Genomic DNA, 26190 nt, shown 5'->3' with positions numbered 1-26190 from the left:
AATTGGATAATTCGCTACAGTAGAGAAAAGTCAGTTGCTAAATAAACAAACCATAAATAAATCCTCGAAAGCATAGAAGTTCGTTTTATTATTCTCTCCCAAACAGTTGATTTCTTATAACATTTTTCTGCCTTTCTAACCATGGTGCCTATCTCTGTCAAAGGTTTGGGCGCAACTCCTCCCCCTTAAATGTACTCTTCTCTCCCCAAAGTTACAATTTTGTCTCCTAAATATAATTCCCCTCCCAAAAAATTACCAATTTCCCGTTTCATTGTACTATTTGCAATGAAAAATATTCTCCACAGGCCTCAAATAATCTCAGGGTGTAACCAGCACCCTAAGACTCTCCTCTGGGCACCCCTGCCTATAATCTTCAATTTCATTACCGTCGAGGAAAATGCTTCTTTTTCTTCCTTCTTCGTTGGAGTGGAGTGGATTTTCCACTCCACTCCAACGAAGAAGGAAGAAAAAGAAGTATTTTCCTCGACGGTAATGAAATTGAAGATTTAAAGAAATTTCAATATATGGGTGAAAGAATATTCTCGATAGAAAGAAGGTGCTCCTTCATGGCTAAGCGGTCAGCGTACCTGGGAGACCAGTGTGGGAGACCTGGGTTTAATTCCCGGTGTAAGCTCATGTGGTTCGGATTTCACGTTAATCAGTAGGTCCCGTCTTATATAGCCTCGGTGTTGAAAGGGACGTTAAACTCAAAATCAACTCGATTGAAAGAAGTAACTCCGCGTAGCGTAGTCGCTAGCGTTCTTGTCTTTGGTGTGCATTCCCAGGTTCGATTCCCAGTGGGGACACTTCGTCGAAAAAGTGTAAAAACTTTTTCAGGCCAACAATCCTGAGTAAGATTTTCTTGGGGATTTTCCTCATTCACACCAGGCAAATGCCAGGATGATAGGTAACATACTGGTCCCAAGCTGCTTCCTTGTCTTTCCTCAGATAGTGTGATCGCTGAGGGACGTCCTACCTCATACGTGACGAGCTAACATGGCCATAGATGCCTACCTGGAAGCCCAAAATTCTAATTCCTAGTCCACATCAACTGAAAAAGGGGCAAAAGATGCTGCAACTGAAATACCGGAAGAGAAGCAGATACTTAACCAAAGAATAGACTACTAAATAACATCGACAGTGTTGTCTGTGTAAACCAGAAAAGAAGGCATTTAAAATACGATGCTGAAGGACAGGGCCGGATTACGAACCTCAGGGGCACTAAGTGCTTAAAAGATTTCGGTGCTTCCATATATATGTAGTTAAAATATAACCAATAAATCAACCATAAAATAAAATTTTATTTTTGGAAATTAAACATAACCCGCAGGAAGGTAGAAAATGTTTACTTTCGTATACTTTTACTTTATTTATATATGACAGGTTCCCTCCATTTTTAAAAATTGCAGAGTCTTTGATCAGATCCTCAGTCATTATTGTTATTATTATTTTTACTTCCTCCAAGGAGGTCATGTTTTTGACGATGTATATACGTGTTTATGTATCTGTGTGTGTGTGTGTGTATGTTTCCACTGGCGTTCTACAGAAAGTGTACAAATTTCAGAGATCTCATAAAAATGAACAATACACAATAATTATAATACATAATAAATGCTGACACCAATTAAAAGTTCATCTTTGGTGCGAGCAGTCCCGGGTTTGATTCCCAGTGGGAACACTCGGTCGGAAAAGTGTAACAGCTTTTTCAGACTAGCCATCTTAAATGAGGTTTTTTCCTGGGTGTCCCTCATTCACACCAGGAAACGTCGAGATGGTATCTAATATAATAGTCCTAGGCCGCTTCCTTCCTTCCCTTTCATCGGATAGTGTGCTCCCCGAGGGACTTCATGCTTCATATACGTGACGGGCTAAATGACCTTAGATGCCGACAGCCCAGAAATCTAATTCCTACATTCCTACCAATTAAAAGTTCAATAAAATAAGAAAAATCAACCATCATTTTTGCTTTGTATGAAACAATGTGTTACAGAAGTTACTTTATGTTAAATACTCGTATGGTGACATATCCTTGCACAGCCTAGTAGCAAAACTATTGTAACAATCAGGGGCCGCGGTGGCTCAGTGGTAGAGCGTTCACCTCTGGTGCTTGGAGTCCCGGGTTCGATCCCAGCCCCCGCCAAGTGAACTTTGTGGTGGACAGACACCGCGTGCGTGGTTTTCTCGGGGTTCTCCCGTTTCCTCCCACTTTCTTCATTCCACCACTTCATTCATTACTCATCATCACCGTCTCCTTTAGCCTAACCGGCATAACCGTGGGACGTAAAACTCAAAGATTTCACTTCATTTTTCATTGTAACAATCGTGAAGAAAACATGACATTAACCGTCAAAAGTGAAATGGTAATAGAGACTTTTAGTAATTGTGGGAGCGTAAATAGATCTTATGCTTTTTGCTAATGCTAATAAGTTTGATTCTTAAGGAAATATAAACCTGTACCATATACGTTATGGAAAGGAAATTGCGTCTAATGTAGTGATAAATTTCTTACAAAATATTCGCCAAATTTAACAGTTAACAATACCAAGAGCCTTTCACCTTACAAGTATTTTAAGTGGCTTTCTCACTCGTACTTAACATACGTATAAAAATAAAATGAAACTTTTCTATAAAAGGCGATGCTAGTCACATAAAATGTATCTATTTATGCCGCATTGACATTGTGATGGAGGGAACGTGACACTTTGGAACGCTCTCAAGTGGACAATGGTCACCCATCATCCATCGGCCGAAGCTTTTATCGCCAGCAAATGGACATTTCTTTATTCTTTTGAAAGGGAAAAGGAAAGTGCTCTCAGCAGCTACTAAAGGAGCTTTTAGCGCCATCTGAAGGCGCCCACTTCCACACATTCTCTAAGTTGTCAATGTTCGAAGTCGTCTGTGAACCACAACGACAACAAAATAGCCAATCTCTCACTTTTCTTTTCCAATACACGCACATACACACACAACGGAATTCACTCTGCTTTCAAAATTCTTTTGATCAGTGCATTGGATTCATTTTCTGAGACTCATAGAAATTGACATTATTGAGACTATAAGGAATACCAAATACTTTTTTTTTTAAATAGCAATTACCAGTATGACCTGTATACCACGTGAAGGAGTTTGGTTTTTATGATTTCATATTTTGTCAATTAAGACCTAAACCGGAAATGGTAGCTGATTTGTACTATTTCCGGTTTTATAAGAGAGATTAGAGTGAAGGTGGAATATAGTATTTGCACACATACTTTATTGCAGAAAACCACTTTTCGCTGTGGATTTTGGTACTCTAGCGGAACAACGTTAAACCGGAAGTGGTTGATTTCTTTCACTTCCGTCTTAATAAGAGAGATAAGAGAGAAGATGGTACATATTCTTAGAACGCTAAATCGATTTAAAAATAGCACTTGTTGCCATCTGTTATCGTTTTTACTCTATGTAGAACGATATTGAAACCGGAAGTTGTAGTGGATTGCTATCACTTCCGGTTTTAGTAGAGTTAAAGATGGAGATAGAATGTATTCTTGCGACGCTTGCAGGAAACACTCCTCCTTTAACTCTTAGGGGGACACGGTGGCTGAGTGGTAGAGCGTTTATCTTTGGTGCGTGGGGTCAGAGGCGTCATTTAAGGGAGCAGGCAGGGGCAATTTGCCCCCTTCTGAGTTTGAGATTTGTATAGATTTTATCAATAGGATAGTAGTAAATCAGTGAAAAACGCGAAATTTTGCTTGTATCAAGGGGTATTTCCTCCCCCCCCCAAGCAAAATCTGAAATGGCGCTTTGCGTGGGGCCCCTGTTTCGATCCCACCTCGCGCCAAGAGAGCCTTGTGATGGACAAAAACCATGTTCTTTGGTTTTCTCAGGATTCTTCCGTTTTCCTCTCACTTTATTCATTCCACCATTGCATTCATTACTCATCATCACCGTCTTCTTTAGCTTAGCCGGCATAACCGTGCGACGAAAAACTGAAAAATTTCATTTCGTTAATTCTTGATTTTTTTGCTCTATAGTAATCAACGTAAAAACCGGAAATGCTTGATTTATACCACTTCCGGTTTAAATATCATCATCAACGAACTTGGTTCTTAATTTTTTACTCTCTACATCTTGGCCAAAGTTGATGGTGATCCATTAAAAGTAGTTCTTGAGATCTTTTTCGTCGCGGACGGCCAGACACACGAATAGACAAACAAAATAATATCTCCTACTTGTAGACATATCGTACAAAGAAACGTTTATTTTCAATAATATGTTCGTCATTTTAAAGCTTGTACAGTCCGCAGCAAAAAACCTGCAACGTGAGCATGTAAGTTTATTGTGAAACTATGCCTAAGAGCACAGGGAATCAACATAACTTCTAAGTGGCACGAATCACGCCAAGAGAATCCTCGGAGTCCTGCTCTACACACTTATTTTGGAGCAAAAGACTTGGTCGTTTCACAATAAACTTACATGCTTATGTTGCAGGTTTTATGCTGCCGACTGTACATTTATCTATTTTTGTAGATAATCGTTATTTCAGTTTATGTATTTTTGTAGGTTATTATAGAGGCTATGGCCATGTCATACCAGCTCTCCGTCATGTGCTTGAGGAAGGGTTGAACCTCATCTTTTATCTCGTCTTCGTTTTTAAAGTGCATTCCGATGTTCTTTCAACTTAGGAAAGATGTGTTGGTCACAGCGTTGCTCAGCTTTCGCAACTATTTTGTCTGAAATTAATGCGTGGGTCTCATTTCCCGCTCCTTTCCTCGCCATGACTTTCAGTACGACCACTTACGAACTGCTTACACCACTGAGGGACGTTTTTCACATCCATGCACGACTCTCCACACGCACTTCCGTCAATTGACGATAAATTTGATCGGTTTAACGTCTTTTGCTTTCAAGAACCGAATAACTGCGCGAACTTCGCACTTGGCGATAGCGCCAAGCGGCAGCTCCATTACAGATGGCTACCAAACAAAGATTGGATCCTAACGAGGTACGCGCAGACTTTTTTCGGAATAGGGAAACAACAAACTCAACAGTGTTGCCAATAGCCGCACGAACAGTTTCGCTGCGACCCTAGCGCTTTGGAGCTCACTTTTGGGATTACTCTCGTATAAAAGGGTTTTGGTTGCTAAATTGAGGTCCTTAAAAGCGACTTTGATTTGAAGCTTTTATGAGCGAAATTAAGTGTAAACAACATAAGGCGTCTGATTTGAATTTGAACGAAGATGTAGTATAATTCGGTTCATAATTTAATTTTCTGTTTTTAATCCGACATGCAAATAGAAAAGATTTCTATCGAGACAGTTATTGTATCGTTTGACCTTGGAAAAGTGTATACTTTGCAATGCTTTAACATGGTTAATATATATTCTATGTATTATTATAGAATACTTACGATGTTCACTTTTAAATCTACTTTTCTCAGAAGAAAGAATACGAAATATCTGAGCGCTGTTCGATTACACACATGTATACAAAATCGTGAATTTGTTCTTCAATTTACAAAATTTGTTTTTGCTTTTTGTATAGTAGCGTCACCAATTCTCCATAGAATGCACTTCAAACTCTCCTGGGATCTTAGCAATGACTTAACGTTACCAGCTGATAATTGTGACCCATTGTTCTTTTTTTTTCGCCAGTGACATATAAATATAGAGTTAAAATAATACTACGTATGAAAACATCAAAGAAAGAACAAAAATAGGCCATCGTCTGTGGAAGAAAGCAATAATAAGACGAAGATATTTGAAGAAAAAGAAAACGTAGCGGAAAATATCGAAATAGAACTGAAGAATATTCTGATGAAAGCATATAAATATATGGAGTGGACCAGAGATGTCGTGGGTCAATGAAAACTTGACCCACTACCCACCAAGACTCAATTGGACCCAGGGAGGCGCGGTGGCTCAGTGGTAGAGCGTTCACCTCCGGTGCTTGGGATCCCTGGTTCAATCCCAGCTCGCGCCGTGTGGACTTTGTGGTGGACAAACATTGTGCTCTTGGGTTTTCTCGGAGTTCTCCCGTTTCCTCCCACTTCCATCATTCCACCATTTTCATTCATTTCTCATAATCATCGTCTCCTTTAGCCTAACCGGCATAACCGTGGGACGTAAAACTTAAAGATTTCATTTCATTTTCACTTGGACCCACCATGAACCACTGTGACCCACCAAAACCCATCTTCATCAACTCTGACCCATGATCCGCGCCCTCTTCTCAACTGACTAAAGAGTTTACACTTGTAGTAAAACAAGGCTTTGAAATTATCACTAATCGGAGTTTGAATTTCTACAGTGAATTGCTCAAGCGCCGCTCTGTTATAATAGCGATGGATCTAACCTTTACGATATACAATGGTAAAGTGTTTCTCATTTGCCAAACTACGATGAATTTCAATTTAATTACCATGTATAATTATTTCTTTGTTGAATTACAGATAGTTTTCAATTGAAAATAGGATGAAATTTCAGTCTCAAATCAAGGTATAGTAGACCAACGTTAAACAGTGGAATTTTTTTTACATAATTAAACCTACCGTACAAACTTAAAATTTCCATGTAATTAATCTTACAGTACAAATTTTATGTTTATTTTTCCCACAACTTTATGGCTTAATTGCCTTGTGCTCTAAACGCTCCATATAATAAACTTAAACTTCAGCAATTATTATAATAGAAAGCTGTGGATATGTAATGCGAAGCACTGTATTTTTTGTTTCTCAACTAATATCGATCATTATCGATTATTTTTACTAATGAAGCCACTACCAAATTCCCATACATAGAAAGTGCCGCCCCTCATAAAAGAGAACTTTAAAAAATTCTAGGACGCGTTCTCTTTATTTTTAATAAAGAGTTTATATACTCGATTTCGGCTCCCCACGTTGAACGGCTTGTGAGATATAAAATTTTTATAAAAATTTGAAGCCCCACTCCTCCGTTAGGATGTCTATTATAATGAAAGCGATATCATAACATCCCATTTGGGATTGGGGCCTAAATATATTCCAAAAGTAATTTCATTTGACTTTTGCAATTTGGCCGTAATGCTCACGCACATATAGGTGCATTCAATTTTTGTATTACAGCTGACTCAAAAATATTTTTTTCCAGTAGTTACTCCTCTAGAAACTCTCAGGCTGTATCTCGAAAGCCAAGTAGTAAGTTCTATTGCTATTATTACAATTACAAATATCAATATCCAAAAGTTCCTGAAGTTCTTTTTTCACGTAGATATACTCACCTCAGGTAAGTAAATAGAAATAAATGGAAAAGGGAGAAAAATGGAGGCCTTGAAAGCAAAACGTAGACAAATTCACCAGTGTTCAGAAGATGTTGTCTAGAATGCACTGAACAGAGTGGGTCAGTGGATCAGAGTGGGCCACGGTGGGTGGTAAGTCGCGGTGAGTCACGTCCTGTTGACCTACAACCCACAAACTCACTCACAAATTTTGACCTGCCGAGTCACTGACTCACTCCACCTCTGGAATGTACTATGGACTTGAGGAGAACGGAGAATGGATGGATAAGATATCAAATGAAAACGTGATTTAAATGGCTGAAGGGAAATAAAGGAGAATATTGAAAACATACGACGGAAAACATACGTCGGAAAACATATGTCCAATGAGGAAACATGTTGGGCTCATTTTGAGACATCAAGTTATTAGGTATGGAGAGATTGACAATATATATATATATTCAGATGAAGACCACAATTGAAATATCATATATGGAGTAAATAATAAAACATGTAGGAAAGAAAAACTGCTTTGAAACGGAAAGTTGGTTTAAGATGAGTCCTCGTCACTGGTCTAGTTGATATCGCGTTCGCTTTTAGTGTGTGGCGTCCTGAGTTCGATTCCCATTGAAAAAGTTTGGAATTTGGGAGTACTACAGTGGTTCGGATTCTATGTCATACAGTCTTGGTGCTGAAAAGTGTCACTAAACTCCAATCAACTAAAGTCTGCTTCAGGATAAGAAAGAATGGAGTTTAAGTTTTTGGCTTTGTGCAGGAGGAATGTTATGAAAGATAGGATATATATATTAGCGTGGGCTCCGAACCACGAACGGGACTTGCATCTGGTGCACTTAGCGGGTGAACAAACCATGATGCAAGATCAACTCTCACGACTGTTGCTCACGAGACGAGAAACAAGGTTTTTCTCGTCTCGTATTTTTGTAGAAGTGTCATCTTGTAAATTTTTGTAGAAGTGGGCATAAATTTTGTAGAAGTCTCGTCTCGTAAATTTTGTAGAGGTCTCGTCTCGTGATTTTTTGTATAAGTGTTGTCTTGTAAATTTTGTAAAATCTCGTCTCGAAGAATTCTATCGCATTAGGTCTCGATTCTAAAAAAAAGAAAATGTTCTTTTCTCGTTATTTAAGTTTATGTACAAAATTTGTGCCCTATTTTTCCTTAACAGTCTTCATCCCGGCGAAATTAAAATACCGCTAATTTTACAGTAATTATGTGATATTTTCAAGTAGATAAAAGATAATTGAAATAAGGAACAATAGCGCCCTAGACAATATTATTTTGCATGAGGTACCGTTATCACAAGTCACCTAGTGACTTTCCGTTTTCAGCTGTTTAGAAACGCGAAAATAAATGCCGATTTTCAAATTGGCTCGAAATCGAAAGCAGATAAGTGAGTCGTGATAACGGTTTCTCATGTAAAATAATATTGTCTAGGGCGCTCTTGTTCCACATTTCGATTATCTTTTATCTATTTGAAGATATCACATAATTACTGTAAAATTAACGGTATTTTAATTTCGCCGGAATGTAGACTCTTAATTTTATCCAAAAGTTACAAAATCCTTTCGTATCACGAGAGGCCAACGAAGAATGTATCATAACAACATTTAAACCATATTTATTATTAAAGTGTATTGTCTAATGACTTGCACAACTTTAAACATTGATAAATGCTCTCCATTATGTTCGTACAATCACTTAATCAATTTAGAGTTGTTTGTATTGTGAATCATGTAACAAGAAAACAATTTGAGACCTAAGACTTGGTGTATCAGTTTTGCCGACGAGAAATCGTTTCCAATCTAAGAAGGTACGTTTCGTCTTTGTCATGTCGTGTTCAACATTAACCCCCCACAGTATAGGCCCTTTCCCACCACATATCTCGCCTCTGAAAGAGATGGATTAGAGGACTACGCTGCGTCGTTGGCCCCTTATTCAAGACGAAAGAAAATGAAATGAAATATTTCAGTTGTACGTCCCACGATTATGCCGGCTACGCTAAAGGAGACGGTAATGATGAGAAATGAATGAAATGGAAGAATGAAGAAAGTGGGAGGAAAGAGGAGAACGCCGAGAAAACCCACGCACACAGTGTTTGTCCACTACAGAGCTCACTTGGCGCGAGCTGGGAACGAACCAAGGATTCCATGTACCAGAGATTAACGCTCAAGCACTGAGCCACCACGACCCCTTCAAGACGATAGAGAATACTGCTAATAGTAAAAGTTATTACTTCGTTCGCAGTCATCATAAACTATATGATAGTTACTATATATGTGGGTTTTCTTATTTATAAATAGATAATTATGAATTAATTTATAGTGTATCACCATTAGATATTTCATGTTATATTCAGAATCCGTGTTCTCATCTGTTGGTGTGATTGTAAACACATATTTCATGTCCTCTTAATTTCAAAGACTGACAGTTATCTATAGGCAGCCGTAATCAGGGAGATTTGTGAACCGTGATTTGTATGATTTATGAAATTACTCTCTGACCAGAGCCAGAAACTAATAATGATTTGAGAGAGGGACACTCCATTGCAGTTACTTCAAGAGGCATTCTACAACACAATTGATTTGTAGTTCAAATTAATGGCTTTTATAGTTTTGCATGTGTAATTTATTTGCTTTAGTAGAGGTTGTTGTTGTTATCATCTGCATGTCTAGTTTATTTAATTTTTTGTAAACATTAACAGACATATTAATCCTTGTTATTCTGATACAGTTCTCTTGTTAACTGTACTGCAAAGTTATTATTATAAAAACTATCACAAGTGCCAGTTCTTCGCACGGAAAGAATAAAGCTTAATGAATATAAAAGCGGAAATTTATATATTATAGAAGTTGCATTCTTCCTTCCTGATGAGCAGATTTTTCGAAAACGCTGAAACATGTGTTCACCTGATTTTAAGTAGGAGTTTATGTGCTGAGTTTAGTCTCCTTGCACTGAGAGAAAAAAATTCGTATGTAACGTACATAAAAACGTAGGTTACATACATAAATCCTATAGTTTTTGGATTTAAGGGTCTTCACTACAGCGAAATTTAACTAATTTAAAAAAAAATGAAATGAAATGAAATGAAATCTTTGAGTTTTAGGTCCCACGGTTATGCCGGTTAGTCTAAAGGAGACGGTGATGATGAGTGATGAACGAAATGGTGGAATGAAGAAAGTGGGAGGAAACGGGAGAACGCGAGAAAACCCACGCATACGGTGTTTGTCCACCACAAAGTTCACTTGGCGAGGGCTGGGATCGAACCCGGGACTCCAAGCACCAGAGGTGAACGGTCTACCACTGAGCCACCGCCCTTTCCCCCCGCTAATTTTAAAGTTTTTTTTTTCTGTAATATGTTACAAACAAATAAAAATATTGGAAAAACAGAAACGTAGTGAACTAGACAATACGATTTTGCATGTGATATCTTTACCACAATTCACTTATCTGCTTCTGGTATGGCGCTATTTACAGAACCCGCAAAAAAATGCTAAATCTATCTATAGTTGCAGATCGAAAGCAGATAGGTGAGTTGTGATAACGGTATCACATGCAAAATCGCATTGTCTAGTTCACGACGTTTCTGCTTTTTGAATATTTTTATTTGTTTTCAAGATATTACAGAAAAACTCTAAAATTAGCGGCAGTTTAATTTCACTGTAGTGAAGACCCTTAATGGAGGCCTCATAGTGAAAAATGCTCAAGAAATGTTAGCAGGGGTAAAAGTGGATCTGAAAAGGTAGGGGGACGCATGACGTCAAGCCGTCCTCTGTGCCTATTTTTGTCCATTGGAATTTTTTAGAAAGCGGAGAAACGCCAGAGATATTTTCTGGAAGTGAAGGACGACGTCCCCCCATGTTCCCCCTTACTTTTATCCCTGAAAGTTAGGTAATGTTGGAAGTGACGTCCGTTCATCTAAATGTATGCGTCCACACATTTTATCATGTTCCTAGTCACCGTTTGTATAATTCGAGTTTAATATCATGTATTGTTTGAGTGATGTTCCTCTTCAACTCCTGAATGGTGTGTGTATTGTTTTTCAAAAATTTTGTCATACCCATAACAGGCACGTAGCCAAGGGGTGGGTCCGGGGGGTCCGGACCCCCTTCCTTCGAAACCATAAATGAAAAAAATTAAGGAAGGATGAAACAAAAGAAAACGAGAAAAAGAAGAATCAGCGTTTAAAATGAAAAGCTATAGCAAGCGTTTGGTTATTCTTTCTTATTAGGTGCTTTATGGGGAGGAAACGAGGGGGATAGGTCAAGTTAAAAATGGATATTATTGTAACGGAGCATTCCGAATTTCATCTAGCTTTATGCTAATCCTATGAATTACGATCGATAAACCGGTTCGGTCAGATAGACTGTCAGGTAGAACTTAAGAAATGCCTGTACAATTACCAGTAATATGAGCCTGGCAACATAGATTTCAGTTACACTTGTTAAAGAAATTTTAAATTTCGTGGCAACACTAATCCATTTTATAGGATGCCTTTATTGACGAAAGAGATCTCGTTGCTATCCTTAATGGCATTAAACGAAGATATGAAAAAGAAGAAAAAAACTAGAAAAACCTAGTTTGAATGACTTCTGAAGACAATATCTTTTTCAATACTTCTTAAACTTTCTTTAACTGGAGAAAAATGTTGCCAGTAAAATAGTTTAGATTGATCGAGCCCCTGATGTGGTGTGTATTCTCAGTATTTCATGCCACCCACCTTCCCCCATTACGAAATCCTGGCTAAACGAACCAATATATGTTGCCAGTAAAATAGTTAGAATGATCGACCCCTGCTGTGATAACCGCAATATTTCGTCATGGACTCCTCCTACGAAATCCTGGCTACGTATCTGCCCATAAGAAGGCATTTGCAGTAGTAAAATCTGGAGATTTTGCGAGCCTTAGTTCTCTGCACATATTCTGTACGCCTTGCTTTTGCTTACCGAAAGATGGCGAATGTGTGTACCCGCTGCATTTCGCTTCACTACTCTCTTTTGCAGTGGTATTAGACTGATGGAGACAGCAGAATGTATCTCAGAAGAATGTGTACCAAAACTGTCGCACAAATATAAAGCCGGGCCTCTTTTAAATTGAACTAGTATAGATTACAAACAGACGTTCTTCCAGTTATTTCATTGAGATTCATTTTTTATTTGACATCACTCACAATGTGACCAATGAATTTAAATCATCACATTTTAACATTAAATGCCATTTTCAATATAGAATTTGAAAAGAAACTAACTTTTTAATATATTTATCTTTCAGGATGTGTAATGTTTCTTCGTTAATAACTAGGATTATAACTCCATAAGGTGAGTATCTCTCATTATAACTTTATCTTACTTTATGTTTTCTATCAAGTAATAATACTAGTAAAAGTATCGCTGATTTCATTTATAAATTTATATGTACCTGTATAATATTGAATTACTAGAATCTTAAAAAAAATAATCCAGTTATTGTATTGTAATTGTTTCATTTAGGAACAAAAAACCCAGTTATATGAGTAATATTTTAAGTTTTAAAAAATAACAATAATTCTTGATGGGTAAAGCATTAACTTTGCCTTTCAAGGCTTCCTATAAATAAATATTACAGGATGATAGATCCGGTGATCGAGGAGGCCAGAGACCTTTCTTAACAAGCCTTTTGTTAGGATACGAAGAGTTTTGTCTTATTCTTTCAGTTCCTGTACTCGCACGACATGGGTACAAACGGAGCTCTTCGATGGCACATTGAGAAGGATACACCAATTTGTTCGTTATCTTCGTTTCCATTTGCTGGGACATTTGATGGTTCACTGCGAATTTTGTCAATTACCTCCGAAGTCTTTCCTCTCAGATAATTATTATTACTTTCTTATTTTTTATATTCACAATGCATCCCCGGTTTCCTATACACATCTTTAGTAATGCTGATTGTAGGATTTTGATAAAAGCAACATATTAGTCCTCAAATGTGTTTTTAGTTTCTCCTGATTTATCACGACTTTTTGTACGAGGATCGGGACTTTAATAGTGGCAACTATTTGTTTACAATTAATACAGAAAGGATATCTTTCCGAAAAATTTTACTCTCCTTCAGTGTTGCCTCCAGCGTTGTATGGATGCTGCTTCCAGAGATGTGGAAACCCTTTATAAAATGTAGTGGCAGAAGTGATCGTCCTTCGCACGGAAAGCATAAAGTTTAATAAATATAAAAATACAAAGTTGAATATTGCAGAAATTGACCCTTTTTCCACTGTAGAACTGAAACTTTTGAAAGTGCTGAAACATGTTCTCTGATTTTTAATTAGAAGTGTTATATGCTAAATTTCAAATATGCAACTTAAGTGAATTCTTGTATTGCATTTTTTCTAAATAAAGAATCCGAAATTTTAATATTAAAGAAATTCCTCCTCCTTTCCTTCTTTAGGGGTGGAATTTTCACAAACGCTGATATACACCTTCCCTTATTTTTAATTTAAAGTTTATATTTCGAATTTATATACTCGGAAGCTATGTGGAATGGAAATCAACATCGAAAAATCGAAAGTCATGAGAATATCCCGTGGAAATGCGCCCTAACGGGTCAGAGTACTTGAACAGGTCGATCATTTCAACTATCTGGGACCAGTGTTTCTTTCAGAAAAAATGTTCCGAGGGGGCACACTTAGTATTCCGGGGGCCACTGTTGGTATTATCCTATTTATTATTATATTAGAGACATGTTATTTTGGTCTCCTCCGGGAGGGCACTCTCAAAGCTCGGGGGGGGGCAGTGCCCTCCAAAAACACGTCTGGAAGAAACACTGTCTGGGACGTGTTTGACGAAAGACACGTGCTGTATCAAACAGGTCAGGTCGAGAATTGTCATAGCCAAAGAAACATTTAACAAGAAAAGGTCATTCTTAACTAGGTGGTTTAATATTGGACTAAGGAAGAAATTGGTCACGTGCTATATATGGAGTATTAGAGCTTGTGGTTCAGAGACTTGGACATTACGGAAGTTAGAGAAGAAATATTTAGAAACCTTCGAAATGTGGTATTGGAAGAAGATGAAGATAAAATGGACAGAAAGAGTAACAAACGAAGATGTTTTGGAACGCATAGGAGAGAAGAGAACGCTTTTACCCACCATCCTTCGTACAAAGGCCAATTGGATTGGACACATCTTACGAAGAAATTGTCTTCTTCGTACCGCCATAGAAGGAAAGATGGAAGAAAAGCGAGGAATAGGAAGAAGAAGAACACAAGTAATCGATGTGGTGAAAAATAGAAGAAAATATTTTGAGTTAAAAGAGGAATCTGAAGATCGAGAAACGTGGAAGAAGATACATTTCCAGGCCCGAAATTAAAATCAAGAAAAAGGGGGGGGGAAACTAATTAGCTCCAGAACTCGCCAAAAGGCAGAATACTTAATAATAATAATAATTCCGATCCCAATTTCATATCTCAAACTCAGTGGCGTATTTAGGGGGGTAGCTTTCGGGCTTAAGCCCCCCCCCGAAATCTTACTTACAATTGTTAGTATAGTAAAGTAATGAAATATCTTGCAGAGTATTCACATTTCCAGGCAAAGCCCCCTCCCGAAACAAAATCATAAATACGCCACTGCTCAAACTTAATGGAATTCTCTCACTGGGTACTTTCTGGATAAAGAAAGGGAATTTGAAATTGATTCATTCGACTGACTGAATTGTCGAAAACGTTGTAACACATGTTCAGTAATTTGTAATGAGTTTTTTTTTTTTTTTTTAATGTAATGAGTGTCGTCTCTCTAACTCCCAGGAATTCGTGAGATACTCTGCTCTGGGCAGAAATAAAATAAAACTGAACCTTTCTTTAGCCTTGGTTATGAGTCGTGTTTCAAAAAATCCTTACTTTCGTGATAAAAGGAGTTTTCTTGTTAAATTTCCTGTTTCTAATAATTCATAGTAATGTTGCCTGGGCGTTAATATTTGAGCCTTCTTTACTCTTTTATATGATGGTATTTATTAATGATTATTGGGTGTTATTAATTATAAATAATGCCTCTCTTCCGTGTAGATCTACATTTTGATTGTGGTGATTATTTCGTGTACCTGGTCACTGTAGGCGTCTTTGACGTTATTTGTTGTGTGATAGAAAGAAATAAACATATATCAACCACAAAGGCTTATCTCCCAAGAATATATATTACGGTCTTCCTACTTCACCTTTGTGTGTTGAAAGGTCACGTTTGGTAAAGCTGTGCGGCCAAAGCGCTGTTCATCAGCCACGGATTAATGAGGTGTAGAATGTCCAAGTTGATGGAATGCTGTTAGGATATTCAAAGCCATGCGTTTTTGATATATAGCGTGGTTAGCCCTATCTGCAACCCATCATACGGTTTCTGGCTTGTCGTTCACTGCTCCTGGCTTTGGCAAACCGAATTATTCATCGTTGTAATGATGCTTATGTTGGAGGGAGATGTATTGGCTTGGTTAGCCGGAGATATAACAAGCTGCTTCGCTGAGATGGGTAGCGTCGATAGAGAGCTGAGACGGCATTTTTTTTATTTTGTTTGTTTTCTGTCTGTCATTGCTGCGTTGTCTTATTGTTATTTCCTTACAAATCTTTAGGACGATGCTTAGTAATGTACCGTGTCTTCAGCTAAGTGTGCGTTAATTAACTTATTAAACGTTAAAAATAAAACCAACATTAATCTTGAGCCTCAGATTTAAAAGTTCATTTAAATGAACAGTCATAAAATAATTAATCTTCTTAGACATTAAGCTGACATTATTTCACTGTTTATACATTCCTTACTACACGGAACTTGATAGCTTGACCTGATACAAGTATAATCGGTGGATATGAGATTCCATCAGTTCCTTCTTTGATTTCGCCAGCACATTGTCAAAAATAAACAAAGAAGTACAGTATAGTTTATTTAAATTATATTGTACTTGGACAAAATTTGTAAAATTAAAAAAAAAAAAGTCTTATTTTCCATATAAGCCCCGGTCCCATCGAACTTCACTTTCGAACTGTTTCGTTTTTTGAAAAAGAAAAGCTTTTATTCTGGCGCAAACCCTCAGTCTTTCTGTCCCCATTTGCACTAAATTTGTGTTCGTTCTTTTTTCTGCAGTTAGAAACAGCTATACTACTTTTTGACAATGAGAACGTAGCAACAACACAGATAATACTATCTAAGAACCAAATAATTACAGAGAAAATTTTTAGCACTATGCACAATGATTTCCTAAATTTTGGAAATTCAGAAAATGGAGTTCGACTGTGGCAAGATATTGGTTTTTATCTTTTTATCTTTGACGATAGAACTTAGGGGAGGGGGAGATATAAATTTATATATAAAAATCAATATATATATATATATATATATATATATATATATATATATATATATATATATATATATATATATGAAAGTAGATGATATTTGGGCCTGGGAAGTTTTTTATTTCATTTTGACAGTATAACTTAGGATCGGAGAAGGCGAGGGGAAGATGTACAAAAATAAATAAAACTTAATAACTCTTGAACCACCTCACAGATCTTGATCAGATTTTCAACATAGATAAGGTTCCGGCCTGGGATGGGTTTTATCGTTTCATTTTTGATGGTAGTGACGGTTACATACTTTTCAGGGTCGCTGAAACGAACAATAACACTTCCGATGCCGTTTAAATCCAAACTCAATCTCCATTGCGATTTATATCCAAAATGAAACGTCTTCTCTCCGTGCGAAGAACGGGTATTTCTAGTGTATTATACGAGGGTCATTCGGAAAGTAAAGAACGTTTTTGTATAAACACTTTAATAACTGATATACAAAGGCTACATTTGTGTTACATACTATGTGATACTTAAGTTACTTTTCGACATAGTCGCCGTGTAAATTTAAACACTTGTCATACCGTGGTACAAGTTTTTCTATGCCTTCGTCATACACAGTTGCCGCCAAACTGTTGAAGCAATCACTCAAAATTTGTTTGGCTTTTTTCGGCTTTTTCGGAGAATTTGAATGGTGCCATTCCATGGATTGGCGCTTTGTTTCTGGAGTGATGTGCGAAATCCACGTCTCATCTCCAGTAACAATACGGTTTAAAAGTTCATCGCCATTCTTATGGTTCCGGCTGAGAAAAGTCAATGCGGCTCCCATTCGCTTGGTTTTGTGTTCCTCCGATAACAGTCGAGGTACCCCCCTTGCACTAATTTTTTTGTAACCAAGTTCACCACTGATAATTTCGTACAACACAGTTCTTGAAATTTCAGGAAAGAATTCGTGCAGCCCATCAATAGTGAATCGCCTATAACCTCACACTTGGCGGGATCAGTAATTGTATCGCACATTTTACATCGCACAGCGAAGCAATAACGGACCGTAGCGGATCGCAGCTGGTGCCAGACTGGGGCTAAAGCATGCCCAGGTCAATAACCCAGCGGCAGCGGGGGTGGGGGAACACGCGCACGCGCTAGCGCAAAACGTTCTTTACTTTCCGAATGACCCTCGTATATAAAACAAATTATAAACAATTGTGACAGAAAATTCTTCACTACTGGCAGCATTGTGGTCATTGAGAGATCTGGTAGACCTTCCATTGCAAAATCTGAGCAGAAATGTGGAATACACCGTAAATGCTGAACGTTACTTGGAAATATTAGTGAATTCTGTATGCCGAACAATTTTTGAATGAAATCGATGCACTGTTGTTTATGCAAGATGGTGCTCCCCGCATTTTACCTTGAATGTTGAGAACTGGTCCTACCATAGTGTCCTTACTCTCAATAATAAGCATGGTATTGTAAATTGACGTTTAACATGTTGTTTTCAAATGTATAATAATCTGACGTAGTTCCATTTTTTTAAAAGAGGTTTACATGGGTTGGAAACACTGTTAACCTGGTGGCATTGCTGAGTATGTCAAACAACGTCCCCTGTCGATATTTGCAGTGTACTACATTTGAGCGTTCCAAGAGAGTATAAAGATAAATGGTCCTCCCTGTATAGTATTGATCAATCGGAAATACGAAAATATCTGACTATTCGTCCGTACATTTACAGTGTGAGCATTTATGAGCGCACACTTTGTGACGTGGAAACTTTATGGTGATAGTCATCTAAACAGCGAAAGTTAGGAATGCTGTTTGATCAAATCCACAGTACGGCAGTAAGGATATTAAGCATTAGAAAAAATGAAGTGAAATCTTTAAGTTTAACGTCCCACGGTTATGCCGGTTAGGCTAAAGGAGACAGTGATAATGAGAAATGAGTGAAATGGTGGAATGAAGAAAGTGGGAGGAAACGGGAGAACCCCAAGAAAACTCACGAGCACGGTATTTGTCCACCACAAAGTCCACACGGCGCGAGCTGGAATCGAACCAGGGACCCCCAAGCACTGGAGATGAACGCTCTACCACTGAGCCACCGCGCCTCCCCTATTAAGCATTAGATGTCGTGTCATATAACTATGTTCAACAATGCAATGTCTTCCCGTCAGCCTTGCGGACCGCTGTGGCTCAGTGGTAGACCGTTCACCTCTGGTATTTGGAGTCCCGGGTTCGATCCCAGCCCCCGCTAAGTGAACTTTGTGGTGGACAACACCGTGTTCGTGGGTTTCCTTGAGGTTCTCCCGTTTCCTCCCACTTTCTTCATTCCACCATTTCACTCATCTTTCATCATCACCGTCTCCTTTAGCCTAACCGGCATAACCGTGGGACGTAAAACTTAAAGATTTCATTACATTTTTCCCCTCAGCTTTATTCCCTACTGAAAAACTTTATTAAGACAAAAAAAAAAAAATTGAAAATAGAAACTACTTAAGTATTTAGATTTGTCGAGTAAAAACTTGTTTAGTTTAATGTTAGTGTTGTGCGGTGCACGGACAGAGTAGTATTTTACATCCTAAGCGTTATTCTATCCCGCTAATCTTAACATCACTGCAAGTAGTCTATCAAGCTAGGATGATACCTGTAATTATTTCCATAGGAATACATGGGTAACCGATTTTTGATTGTCCATATCTTGGGATTAATTGGATGAGTCATGAACTTGATTCAGAACTTTTGACTCTGTACATCCTGGATGAAATCGATGATGATGCATCAAATAGTTGTGGAGATGTTTTGTCTCGTGGACGGATGGATAACTGTGATAAATTTACAAAGGAATTTTGGTTGGCAAAGGGTGTTCAACTCGAATTTAATAAATTACTCTTCTGATCATTTCCATGTTTGTGTTGTTCCATTCCAATAAAGAACAGACAAGGAAAAGACGAAAATGTGAGGTTCGTATAGGAACATTTTCTTCCATCTGTCAAAATAGTTATTGTGTTTCTTCCTCCGAAAATATATTTCTATGGATAGCTAATGCGTGTATAGAGTGTGGGGAACATGTTCAGTGGTGTGATAATGCATGCAAATGGCTCGCTTTAAATGCATTGCTTTGGACGCTGGAACTCCGTTGCCATACAAAGTGATTTCTCTCCAATTGGAGTTGGACCGGATTCACAGCAGAATTAACTCCAACGTTGCTATCTTCACACAACTCATACAACTGCATGTTCAATTTATTTATTTGGAGGAAATTTATTTTCTTTTTTCTTTTCTTTTCTTTTCTTTTTTCTTTATTTTTTTTTACTAAAATCAACACGTATTTTAAGCTTCTCATTTTATTTTTTGCTTCTATTTGTTATTGTAATAATCCCGATTATTGCATGGTCAAGTGGGAGACAAGACAAAAAATATTTAATCTCAACTTCTTGATGATACTTTCGTACATTTTGGATTAAGGATACCTAACTTGCTTCCGCGCCGATGTTGAAGTGGACCTAATCTACACAGTAAAAATTGGTTGTGTTAATTCAATTCAATTTTAACACAGAGCTGTGATTCCAGTCTGGCTACCACTATGCGGTGTTAATTCAACTCACACCCCTTGCCGTTGGTGTTTAGTACAGGGGGTGTGTTACATTTTTAACACACAACCGTTGTTGAGTGGTGTTAAATTCAGATCTGTATTAATATTTTCGGTATTAATTCGACTCCATGTTAGAGTCGGTAGTATGGGAAAAAGTGTTGAGTGTTACTTTGTATCGGTGTGGTACCAACACTAAGAAAATAACACAGTGTGTAGTGTGTTAATTATTTTGTGTTAATATTACACCATATCAAGTATCAATGTAACACAGTCCTTGTGTTATTTCAACACAAATTTCTTATTATTTGAAAACACCATCTGTGTTATAATTCAAGGTCAAGGCCATATAACTAACATCGTTTTGGTGTTAATCCAACACACCCTGTGCCAAAATTCAAGGTCAGATCACCAGATTAACCGTTTTTGGTGTTAGTTTGACTCAGTTTCTGTGATAGTACGACACCTTTTCGGTGTTGAAATAACTCCGTGTCTGGTATTGATGTAACCCTTTTTCTATGTTGGAAAAGCTTGTGATGTGCATGCTTACGCTTATGGTGGTTCGCCATCTTTGAGTATTAGCTAGTAAACATGACAACTAATTGATCGCGTTCGGAAATAACGAAACGAACGAGCTTAACGAAAAGAACTGCAACAGAGTAATTCATGAAGATTGTCAATTTCGTCAAGTATTTCCGAACGTGCCCTTTTTTTCAATGCCCTGCTAAAATGTTAACAGGTTGAGCAAGAAAAAAATATAATTTTAAAATAAAAATAGTAAACTACAGAACACTTCATTTAGAAAATCACCATAAAATTTTTTTCATCCTCCACATCATTTATTGTGATGTATTTCTTGATGGTGCGAAACTCAATCTTCACCAACATCTTGTTCAAGCATGATAGGAAACTCTTACCTATATCCTTATATAAATAATATGATTGCTTCTTAGTCGTGTTTCCACTTATTCCGCCATTTTTGATAGTCCCCGGTGTCGATTGGTGAACTCTAGAGCAGTGTAGAAGTGACACAGTAAGCACTATGATATTGTTTCTCGCTGTTGACACATTTCTTCAAAAACATTGTGTAAAACAATTGGGAACACATCGCGCGCTTTGCGTGTTGAAATTTTGTGAATACCTGGTTTGTTCAAGTATTTTTGCTACTGCGTTTGTCTGTAGCTTCAGTACATAAGCTTCTATAATTAGATGCCCAACATATTTGGCAATCACGCAGAAAACAACACCGAAGATTCTACACTTCAACATACAGGCTGTGTGTCATTTCAACTACCGGTATTTGACACGCAACTCCAAATAGAGAGTGAGTTGTTCTAACCACCTGTTTGTGTTATATTTTAATACAATCATGTTAACACATAGGCATGTCGTTGAAACAACACAACGATTTTTTTACATTGTACAGTTTAACATGCGATTCGAACTACATGAACCACACCGGGAATCTAATCCGGGTCTATTCTGTTCTGCTGGTATTGCTTATGAATTCCTTTCGGTAGCACTAGCGACAGTGGAGAGACCAGAACATTTGCTGAGGGAAAATACATAAACAGATACATTTATGTTTTTTTTTTCCTTGTTTTAAGGATACTGTAATATTTATTTTCTTCGAGAATTTGTTCACTTTACAATAAAGGGGTTTTCGTAGACCATTTCAGTAATCTCTGTGAAAAAAGGAAGAAAAAGTAGGTAAAGAATCGGTGGCCCGATAATTGCGATCAACTAAAAGTGCTGTCAAAATATTATTAAGATTCCCTAGTTTGAAATAATAATAATAATAATAATAATAATAATAATAATAATAATAATAATAATAATAATAATAATAATAATAATAATAATAATAATTGTTATTATCAGCATTAATGATTAAATGCTAATTTTCCACATATTTTCCAAGCCTGAAACGTAAAGTGGTCGGAACTCCGAACTAATGCAACTACATATTTTGATGTGTTTAAAATTAGGGTGGTTGATCTTCCTTACGAGATCTTATTTTTTTAAATACTGGCTTTTTTCTGCTATTGATACATACAAAATATGAACAATGAAGTATCAGCTTCAATAATGTGTTGTTAGTTTCACCGGAGATTATGCATTAATGTAACCTCTGAACATGGGCCACAGCTCTCAGCCATTTTCTAAAATCCCCATAATTTCATAAGATTTCATTTCATTTCAATTCAATTCTATCAGTCCTCTCACAAGGGAAGAGAGGGAGATTATATATCGAAGTGGAAGATAGTTTATACACCAATCAAAAGCACTGATGACACCTGTTACGAAACTGTAATAAAAATTTTCCGAATGCATATACTGTGCGAGTTATATTAATATACAGGGTACCTAGAAAATCCGTTGTCACCCCTAGAAATCGCAAACCCATACGACCGATGCCAAAACAGGAAGTAGCATATTGTTTGAAAACTGTTGTTAAATGAAAGTAGATGGAAGAAGTCTGGACGTTCTACGATAACTTTGCGAACATCTTGCGTTTTAGTTCTTTTTTCTGTAGTCGGGTGTTCGTTGGTTTTCACTTTAATTCGTGTACGCAACGTAAAGAAAGGAAATGCACCTACTATGAGATTCTGCTCTTCGAGGCCCATTAATGTGTAAAGAACGAAAGAAAGAAAAAGAAAAGAAACGACAAGAACAAAAACGAAAAGGGACGGAGATTATTATATTGAAGTGGAAGATGGCTTATACACTAATCGAAAGCACTAGCTATGCTCATTAAGAAACTGTAATATTATTATTAGTCCGAATGGATGTACGGTGCGAGTGATATGCATGTTTAATTGTAAGTTTTCCCATTTTCACCGAATATTGTATCAGATAGCATCGGAAATGGTTTGAATAAAGTCTGAAACTGATTTTCTAGACATTTGTGTTTGACAAAAGTGCTAAATCGTAGTTCATTTTACATGCACAGTGAATAACTACTTCCATACACATGTAGTTGTTTCATTTAACAACAGCTTTCAAACAATATTCTATTTAACTCCCCTTGAAATTTGAAAATTTTGAGTAGGACCCCGTCTGGGACCCTGTGGAGGACCCTGGGACAAATATTTTTACTTTCAATCATACTATTTTCGAAATGATAACTCACGTGTTTTCCTGTTTTGACATCTGTCGCATCATTTCAGATTCATGAGGGTGGCCATAGACTTTACAATGGTGGCTTTGCTGACATTTTGACCGGCCACCATTTTGCACATGGTAATTTTAGAGAGTAGAGACTTGTGTCGTCTTTGTTCATTTCCCAACAGCTTTCAATGATACGCTACTTCATCTCGTCACCATTTGCAAATTTTGAGTTGGACCCCGCCTGGGACCCTGCGGGTGGCCCTGGGACAACAATTTTTGCTTTGATACATTGTACTTTTAAAATGATCAAACACGTGTTTTCCTGTTTTGGTATCTGTCGTACCGTTTGCGATTTCTAGGGGCTTGCAACGGATTTTCGAGACACCCTGTATATTAATATAACTCGCACAGTAGTCCTATATGCATTCGGAAAATTTTTATTACAGTTTCGTAATAGGTGTCATTAGTGCTTTCGATTGGTGTATAAACCATCTTCCACTTCGATATATAATCTCCCTCTCTTCCCTTGTCAGTCATTTGTGCGTATCGTTGCTTTCTTTTGACTTAAGTACCATTCTCATAAGTTGACGTTCGTACTTTATGCTTCCGACTCGAGAGAGGAAATCAAATCTTGGACCTTCAGATGAATCTACTGAGCAGTGTATTTATCTTTTTATTTAGTCTTTGTAGCGCATTAGTAGTCCTGTCTCTCCACTAGTATCAAGTCCAAATCTCCATAGCATTATTTTCGTTTTCCAGACATTCGTGTACAAAATAATTCAAGAAACTGTAACTCCTCATTAGTAGAAGCTTCTCCGTGAATTAATAATACTGGGAATGCGCATGTTTCATCTGTGGTGCTCTCAAAGTTACCATTGCTTACTTGAGCCCTTAAACGCGTTCTAAATCGCTTGACGATCCTGCTATTGGCCACCAATTGACAGCGTCTTTAAGATACAGTCATTCGGTCTTGTAAGCAAGACAACATGTATTATGGTGTTCTGATGTCCTTAACTATGTATCAGTTTCTCACATACATTAAATACTGTAGTTTTGTCACTCAACAGTCTTCGGTTGATATTTGGCCTCGATATCAAATTTTAATCTATTTGAAACAAAAATTGAATCTTTTTACGTCCCACGTTTATGCTGGCTAGGTTAAAGGAGAGGGTGATGAAATAGTGGAATGAAGAAAGTGGGAGGAAACGGGAGAACCCCGAGAAGACCCACGCACACGGTATTTGTGCACTACAAAGTTCACTTGGTACGAGCTGGAATCGAACCAAGGACCCCATGCACCAGAGGTGAACGCTCTACAACTGAGCCACCGCGACCCCCCTAATCCTAAATTTGATGCAGACTTATAATATTATTGAGGACGTGGTCGCAATTGTCAGAATTTATATTTTTGAAATGATCCTTAAAAGAAAGTGACCGCAGTAGTCTAGGATGTTCACATAGCCACAATTGTCACAGCTGCCAAATATTCTAACAATCCCATAAAATATGATGACCTTTTCTCCTTCTCTTCCGCACACAAAAACATCGTAGTACTAGTTTTATCTCTTTTTAAGACCGATAAATAATCTGTTTGAAAACCACGCAGTGTATTGATGGACGTATTTTTCAGAGTGTACGCCAGGAGGAGTTGGCAATACTCCTTCAGTGTTTGAGCGTTTGTGAGATTTGGTGGGCAATGGTTTCCCCTCAATTTAGGCTTTTGAAAACGTTCTAAAAGCACCCTCCAGTGCCTGTGTAAACTGTTATGACATTAATATATTTAGAAACAACCATTTAAGAAAATATATTATTGAGTTGTTGTAGAAGTTTCTTGTGTTTCATTTTTCTGTAAGAATTGTAAATCTTGTGAGATAAAGCGTGAAAAATAGTCCAAATGGTTAATTACGAGTGTTAAGTAAGAAGACATAAAAACATTTTTCTTTAAATGTTAGCATACTGTATTTTATCCTGTTGTTTATTGTACTTTACATCATCTCTCTCTTCTTGTTTTAGATGTGTATACGTATTATCAACGTATTTGAAAAATGTACTGACTCCACTGCTGTAAAAAGCAGGGGCAAATACGTATAGTGCTTTTAAAATTCGAGTAATTCACCTGATGCTATCCGTATATTGCTTCTGGTGCTTGGGGTCCCTGGTTTGATCCCAGCTCGCGCCAAGCAAACTTTGAATGAAATGAAATGAAATTTTTGAGTTTTACGTCCCACAGTTATGCCGGTTAGGCTAAAGTAGACGGTGATCAGATGAGTAATGAATGAAATGGTGGAATGAAGAAAGTGGGAGGAAACGGGAGAACCCCGAGAAAACCCACGCACACGGTGTTTGTCCACCACAAAGTTCACTTGGCGGGGGCTGGGTTCGAACCTGGGACCCCAAGCGCCAGAGGTGAACGCTCTACCACTGAGCCACCGCGGCCCCCAAGTAAACTTTGTGGTGGACAAACACCGTGTGCGTGGGTTTCCTCGGAGTTCTCCCGTTTCCTCCCACTTTCTTCATTCCACCATTTCACTCATTTCTTATCATCGCCGTCTCCTTTAGCCTAACCGGCATAACCGTGGGACATTTTTTTTAAAGACATCTTTTTAAAAGAGATTCCATGTTTCACGAACTTGCTATTCTGTTGATTTTAGGTAATTTCTTGAACACTTACATGAAAGCATATGCGCGGTAGGAGGCAATTGAAATGATTTATAGAAATGCTTTATGAACTACCTGCCTTAAAATTATTTTCTTTTCTTTGATGAAGACTCTCAGTTCATAGTTAATTATTGTATATTGTTTGTCACATTCCAATAGTTTATCTTCCCCTTTGGTCTTAAAAAGTAATTAACATCCAAGAGGGGAGGGTGAATGACCTTTCTGTGCAGTTAAAATGAATCATAGTACGTCTTTGTTTATAGAGGCATCTAGGCTCCATGTATCGAAT

The 26190-nt window shown here is 37.6% G+C and overlaps 1 protein-coding gene across 1 annotated transcript in view; it reads left to right on the top strand.

Annotated features, from left to right (window-relative positions):
- Positions 1–26190, top strand: part of Ntan1 (N-terminal amidohydrolase 1) — a 434508-nt gene that overhangs the window by 40658 nt on the left and 367660 nt on the right. The window contains exon 2 of the mRNA XM_081753962.1: positions 12520–12566. The gene's annotated coding sequence lies outside the window, so the exon portion shown is untranslated. The remainder of the gene's footprint in view (positions 1–12519; positions 12567–26190) is intronic.

Source organism: Thermobia domestica, chromosome 3 (genome assembly GCF_964235325.1).
Source record: "Thermobia domestica chromosome 3, izTheDome1.hap1.1, whole genome shotgun sequence".
Classification (NCBI taxonomy): domain Eukaryota; kingdom Metazoa; phylum Arthropoda; class Insecta; order Zygentoma; family Lepismatidae; genus Thermobia; species Thermobia domestica.
Note: the sequence above shows the minus strand (reverse complement) of the source record. Positions and strands in the feature narration are given on the sequence as shown.